Genomic DNA, 8,080 nt, shown 5'->3' on the forward strand with positions numbered 1-8,080 from the left:
TTTTATCAGGTACGTTCATTTACAGCAACAACCTGGGGAATAGTTACAGGGGAGAGGAAGGGGATAAATGAGCCAATTGTAAACTGGGGATTATTAGGTGACCGTGATGGTTTGAGGGCCAGATAGTCGATTGACTTTTCAAATACGGAAAACAATGTTATCATGAAAGAAGAAATAGCAGTCACTCTCCTCCAAAGCACTGGTATGTTCAATTTCTAATTTAATATAATTGTAGATAAAAACATTTACATGGATCTTTCAAGGTTATCTTTGATCCACCTTCTGACTAGATAGCCACTAAAACACTTGTATTTAAATAATTATGTTACAAGAAACCTATACTATTCCCTTGTTCCCTGTTGTCTCCAAAAATACATGTAAAGATCTATTGACTACTTGACATTATGTTTTGCTAGATGACCTGAGCCACTTCTGTGGGGATGTAAGTCGCTCTGGATAAGAGCGTCTGCTAAATGACTTAAATGTAAATGTAAATGTGGACAATAATGGAGGAAGACTAACTGGGTAATTGCTTGTTCACTTCTAAAAAGGCACATTTTTAGGAGTACGAATTGGTAAACAGGAATATTTCTAGAGGTAGTATCATCCGCTTTGTCTGTTAATGAAATAATTGTAATTTAAGAAAATGTATTTTTTATTTTATTTTACCTTTATTTAACTAGGCAAGTCAGTTAAGAACAAATTCTTATTTTCAATGACGGCCTGGGAACAGTGGGTTAACTGCCTGTTCAGGGGCAGAACGACAGATTTGTACCTTGTCAGCTCGCGGGTTTGAGCTCGCAACCTTCCGGTTACTAGTCCAACGCTCTAACCACTAGGCTACCCTTTCATCATAAAGTTCAGATTGGTTGTGACCGTTGCCCACGATGGTTCCACCAGTCCTGTATGAAAACCATCCCATCAATGGAGGATTATGCCTGCGCTGCCTGTCAGGACAAGGTTAGACTTGAGTTCCAGGCGACGGTATCACCGAGAAAACTTTCCATAAAAAGCGAACTAAATGTTCAGTCGAGCTGCGTTCCAATATTTGTTTGTTATTTATTGTCTTTTTACATTTTGTTTATTGTCAATTCATATCTTATTATACAAAGATCAAAATTTGTATTTCTTATTTAATGTTTGTTAAAACAAACTTAACCTTCTGTGTTCCCCCGATTGTGTTATATTTGTGTATTATCTTTATTTTCTTAAACATTACAAAATATTTCTAAAATAAATGTTTATGTTTATTGATACTCTAATTGTGCTTTCTGTGGCAACATACATGAGCTACCAAAATTATTCTGAATTGTGCCAGGCCTTGCAGTCCCAAAATAGAAGGGGGGGGGGGTATTTCAGGGGCAAGAAAATAGCCTTGCCGAAGTCCTCCCTGTAAAGATCCAGGTGTCGTGGGTGTGGAGTCAGACGTAGGAAACAGAGTTCAATACTGTGCTATTTAATGCGCTCACGAAACACTGGGTGGTCAAAAACAAATGCCCCAAACACGGGGGACGAAAACAGTACAGCAGAATACACGACCAGGAACAAACACGTTCGTCTACTTCATGCACGAAGGTTACAATAATTAATCCTGCACAAAGAAACAGGTGGGCCGGATGTCTAATAAAGCCCAACTAATTACTAACTAACAGGTGCTAACAATAAACATACAAGGAGGGGGGGGGAACGAAAATCAGTGGCAGCTAATAGGCCGGCGATGACGACCACCGAGTGCCACCCGAACGGGAAGGGGAGCCACCCTCGGTCGGACTCGTGACACTCCCCCTTCTAATTTCCTTAATTTTGTGGCTAGATCAAATACTTTCTGTGGCACACATCCGAGTCAAATACTTTCTATAGAACAAACTTCACATCAGGATAGGCAACCGAAATGAATCATTAATGTACAGTTGGAAGTTTACATACACCTCAGCCAAATACATTTAAACTCAGTTTTCACAATTCCTGACATAAAAATTCCCTGTCTTTGGTCAGTTAGGATCACCAGTTTATTTTAAGAATGTGAAATATCAGAATATTAGTAGACTGAATGATTTATTTCAGCTTTAATTTCTTTCATCACATTCCCAGTGGGTCACAAGTGTACATACACTCAATTAGTATTTGGTAGCATTGACTTTAAATTGTTTATATTCAGTCAAATGTTTCAGGTAGCCTTCCACAAGCTTCCCACAATAAATTGGGTGTATTTTGGTCCATTCCTCCTGACAGAGCTGGTGTCACTGAGTCAGGTTTGTAAGCCTCCTTGCTCGCACATGCTTTTTCAGTTCTGCCCAAAAATTTGCTATAGGATTGAGGTCAGGGCTTTGTAATGATCATTCCAATACCTTGACTTTGTTGTCCTTAAGTCTTTTTGCCACAACTTTGGAACTATGCTTGGGATCATTGTCCATTAGGAAGACCCATTTGCGACCAAGCCTGAACTTCCTGACTGATGTCTTGAGATGTTGCTTCAATATATGCATGTAATTTTCCTTCCTCATTATGCCATATATTTTGTGAAGTGCACCAGTCCCTCCTAAAACAATGCACCCCCACAACATGATGCTGCCACCCCCACAACATGATACTGCCACCCCCATGCTTCAGGGTTGGGATGGTGTCTTCAGCTTGCAAGCTTCCCCCTTTCTCCTCCAAACACAATGATGGTCATTATGGCCAAACAGTTCTATTTTTGTTTCATCAGACCAGAGGACATTTCTCCAAAAAGTGCGATCTTTGTCCCCATGTGCAGTTGCAAACCATGGTCTGGCTTTTTTATAGTGATTTGGAGCAGTGGCTTCCTCCTTGTCGAGCGACCTATCAGGTTATGTCAATATAGGACTCTTTTGACTGTGGATATAGATACTTTTGTACATGTTTCCTCCAGCATCTTCACAAGGTCCTTTGCTATTGTTCTGGGATTGATTCGCATTTTTTCGCACCAAAGTACGTTCCTCTCTAGGAGACAGAACGCTTCTCCTTCCTGAGCTGCATGACGGCTGCGTAGTCTCATTTTGTTTATACTTGCGTTCTATTGTTTGTACAGATTAATGTGGTAACTTCAGGCGTTTGGAAATTGCTCCCTAGGGTGAACCAAACTTGTGGAGGTCTGCAATTTTTTTCTCAGGTCTTGACTGATTTCTTTAGATCTTCCCATGATGTTAAACAAAGAGGCCCTGAGTTTGAAGGTAGGCCTTGAAATACATCCACAGGTAGACCTCCAAGTGACTCAAATGATGTAATTTAGCCTATCAGAAGCTTCTAAAGCCATGCCATCATTTTCTGGAATTTTCCAAGCTGTTTAAAGGCAGTCAACTTAGTGTATGTAAACTTCTGACCCACTGGAATTGTGATACAGTGAACTAATAAATTGGCTCCACAATGTCTGTGCGCAAGTCACTCCCCTGAGCTTGTCCAGGAGATGGTTAAATTACATTGTTTTACTTTGAGTGATAAGACCAATTTGAATCACTGAGCATTGTCATTCTAAATTTGGGTTGGGTAATTAGTTGGGTTTTTAATTATGATTTGGAATATGAATGATTTCCCTGACCTATTCTCTATTCCTGACTACATCTCTAATGGTGAGGACTCCAATTCTGAGCATGAGGACTTAGAGGGATGACTGTCCTATATGTTGAGATGAGGCCTGTTTTTAGACACTGGTTCTCCTGTAAATTAGGGAGCATTTCTATGTTCTGTTTTTTTTTCCTCAACAATGTATTATTCTGTGTTATTTCTGTCTTGTAGAATAACAGTTGTAAACTTAGTTTCAGAAGGGAGAAAGCTTACATATAAGCTAAGGTACTTGACATTAAAGGGATTTGATTCTTTATTTTCTTTTAAATATTGATTCTGTATTTTTTTTCATAATTCATATACGGAACTCTGAAATTAATGTTAGTAAGGTGTAACGTTCTGTTCTGATTCTCCAGAAGGGACAGAGTCCCTTGAGAGGGAAATGTTGCGGATGAATCAGAATTAGTTGGGTAACATAGATAAAATGTTTTATTTATATAATATGCATATGTGAGATACTTGTCATTAGAATGTATCCTTTTGGACTGTTGTGTTGGCAGATGCACTGGATCACTTTTTTCTTAGCTGGGGCTCAGTCATTTGGGGCCCAGAGAGGGGTCATGCTTGTCCTTTACATGTCTCTGGTTCTATGCAGAACATCAGAAAGGGAAGAGGATAGGATGGAACATTGTCTTCATATGTGAATGTATCTGTTAAACCATGCGAAGGGATGGCGTGATTAAGGGGGAACCAAGAAATTGGCTCCACAATGTCTGTGCGCAAATCACTCCCCTCTGTGAGCTTGTCCAGGAGTGGGGAGAAGAGGGGGTGTACTTGAGATAGGAGTATATAGAATTGACAATTGAGTTATGCCTTGGATGAGGCAATGTTTTGGTACTATGAAGTACCGGGAACGAGATTAGAACCTCGTTTTAGAGACCAAACTGAGAGATAGCCAGATTGCATTCGCTATAAATTAAGGGATACTCTTTTCTCAAGTAAAAGGCTCTTTGTGAAGAGTTCTTAAGATCTATGTTTCGTCATGTAAGTTGAGAGGGGTGTATCTTGGCTATAAAAGATCTTGGTATTCTTCTGTAGGGACTCTCAGAATGCATTATAGACACTGAATTGATCTGAGAGTCAAAGAGCTGTTGTAAAGCTCATATTATTAAAGATGAAGTTTAAGTATAACTCTGACTGGTGTGTGGTTTGTGTCGCTCCTCATTTGGTAATAAAGGAAATTGCAACGACAGCGTATGCACCATCGTGCATACATTTATTTTGTCCTCCCACACCAAACACGATCACGACACGCAGGTTAAAATATCAAAACAAACTGAACCAATTATATTAATTTGGGGACAGGTCGAAAAGCATTAAACATTTATGGCAAATTAGCTAGTTAGCTTGCACTTGCTAGCTAATTTGTCCTATTTAGCTAGCTTGCTGTTGTTAGCTAATTTGTCCTGAGATATAAAAAGTCAGTTGTTATTTTACCTGAAATGCACAAGGTCTTCTACTCCGCCAAATAATCCACACATAAAACAGCCAACCAAATCGTTTCAAGTCATCTCTCTTCCTTCCAGGCTTTTTCTTCTCTTGACTTTATATTGCTAGTGGCAGCTTTCATAAATCATGTGCATTACCACCACTGACTGTCAGGACCCGGTTACAAACCTGGGTCTCCGGAGTGAGAAACAGTCACTTAACCAACTGAGCCACGAATAGTCAGCAGAACCCAGAAGATGAGGCAGACACAGCAGTACTTAAGACGGTGTATTTAATAAAGTAAAAAGGAGAAGTCCTTCAATACAAAAAATGGCAAATCCAAAAGGTGGTAGGAATAGCACAAAAAAGCCTCAAGAGATACTCGAAAACAAAAACAGAATTCCACAAGAGCATCCACCGGAATCGACAAGAATACACAGAACACTAGGGCTGGGTGCTAACATACAAACACAGAGCACAGAACTGAGGGAAACTAAGAGTTTAAATACAATCAGGGGAAACGAGGCACAGGTGCAAATAATAATGGGGAACAAGGGAAAAAACATAAGGTCAAAAAGCACAATGGGGGCATCTAGTGACCAAAACCCGGAACAACCCTGGCCAAATCCTGACACTGACCTCCTTCCGTCTTTCAGTCACCCACGTGGGTATAACCCAATGAGGAGGTGGCAAGTGGGTACCTGCTTCTATAAACCAATGAGGAGATGGGAGCGGCAGGACTTGCAGAGCGTCAGAAATAGAACTTCTATTTTAGCCCTTGGCAACGCAGACGCTCATTGGCGCGCGCATGCAGGGGTTGCAATAATTGAATAACAGATTTAAAAATAAATAAAAAATGCAATGCGAGCTGTGTGGTCAGCCTCACAGGAGGCGCTTTTTCCCCTGACCCTAACGCAAGAGGAATGATTGAAACATCATTTTAGCCTTTTGCGAATTACTATTACATTTACATTTAAGTCATTTAGCAGACGCTCTTATCCAGAGCGACTTACAAATTGGTGAATTCACCTTCTGACATCCAGTGGAACAGCCACTTTACAATAGTGCATCTAAATCATTTAAGGGGGGGTGAGAAGGATTGCTTTATCCTATCCTAGGTATTCCTTGAAGAGGTGGGGTTTCAGGTGTCTCCGGAAGGTGGTGATTGACTCCGCTGATGATTCATATTTACTATTACCTATTTTTATTTTCATGTTTTGAACGATGATCAAAAATCCTGAATTGAGTCACTTCTGGTCGCCAAAAACGTATTAACCGCTCTGCCCACTCACACAAGTAGCTCAACAATCCCCACCAAAAGCTTGTGCAGTCAGCGGCAGCGAGCACTTTCAGACTAACTACTGGCTAGCCATTGCAGATAGTAAAGTAGGATGAATGATTAATCTCACTTTACTATCAACTGGTCAGCTGTATCAGGCAGCTTTAGATGTGAGGGTAAACAAATGTTGAGAAATGCCATTAACTAGTTCGCTATCTTGAAACTGCTGGGGGTAAGCTAGCGATTATAAATTCCCACCATCAGTCTTGAATTGAGTTCACCTTTGCCTAGCTAAGTTTACTGTAGCTAGGTTTCTAGAAAAGAACTAGCTATATAACACACACACACCCAGTCAAAAGTTTGGACACATCTAATCATTCCAGGGTTCTTCTTTATTTGTACTACTTATAATAATAGTGACAACGTCAAAACTATTCAATAAAACATGGAATCATGTCGTAACCAAAAAAGTGTTAAACAAATCAAAATATATTTTTGAAAGTAGCCTCCCTTTGCCTTGATGCCAGCTTTGCACACTCTTGGCATTCTCTCAACGAGTTTATGCAGAAAGGTAAATGTAAATACTTTTGTCTGGAAAGCGAATGGAGCATTTGGCGCAACCGTCAAAGTTACCATTTTGGATCAAATCACATGAAGGTACTCAGACATCATTAAGATGCCTGTGCGATACCCTTTAGTTAAGAATAAAGGTTGGCAAGTATCTCGGAAATGTTTGATAAGTTTATGTAAAGAAATGTTAATTCTTATGCAGGTGACCATCTTACTGCTATTGCCTTGCTGTAACTTAAACACATAGCAACGTATTTTCACAGACTCACTTAAATCATCCACAACACTGTCAAAATAGGATACATCCTAGCCACAGGTGCTAGCCTTCAGTTCGGCCACAACATCCAGTGAGGACACGAACGCACACACATTACACACTAACTACCGAGGACATACAGATAAGACTCCTACACACATTGGCAGGGAGAAACAGAATAGGGAGAGACAACCTTGACTTGGAGACAAACCAGCGCACACACATAACCTCCTTTTGTCTAGCTGAACATTGTGTGACTGAGAACAGGCATGGAGGGATTCTACGACGATGGACAGACAAATGAACCAATCCGAAGAACCGAACTTCTAGAATCAACCTACTTTCTGTTCTGTATTAATTGCTTGTGCAAACGATTAGCGGGGCTTTTTTGTTGGTTCCTCATGAGCTAATAGAAGGGCCCGTATATACGCTGTACCAGATATCTTTACTCTGAATAAACTGTCGCTTGTCATACAATCTACCACCTTGTCTGCATCGATCCTTGACCGGCTCGCCCTTCATCATATCTCTTTATCAACATTTACATTTCCACTACATGTCAGGTTTACCCTAAATATCTGATAATTCGATGCGACCGCTAAAAACAAATACATATTTTTAATTCTGAATAGCATATATTTTATTTCGATACTCAAAATACATAAGTGATGTCACATGGGTGCATAAGCAGTTGCCTCAAACATGTTTGTGAGAAAAATCATGCATACGGTGTAACCAAAATGATCATTTGGAGTCACCAGAAAATCCAGTAGCACAATATGACTTAACAGTTGTACTGAATGATTGTTTTTGTACAGTCGTGGCCAAAAGTTTTGAGAATGACACAAATATTAATTTCCACAAACTTTGCTGCTTTAGTGTCTTGAGATATTTTTGTCAGATGTTACTATGGAATACTGAAGTATAATTACAAGCATTTCATATGTGTCAAAGGCTTTTATTGA

This window comes from Oncorhynchus masou, chromosome 17 (genome assembly GCF_036934945.1).
Source record: "Oncorhynchus masou masou isolate Uvic2021 chromosome 17, UVic_Omas_1.1, whole genome shotgun sequence".
Lineage (NCBI taxonomy): Eukaryota > Metazoa > Chordata > Actinopteri > Salmoniformes > Salmonidae > Oncorhynchus > Oncorhynchus masou.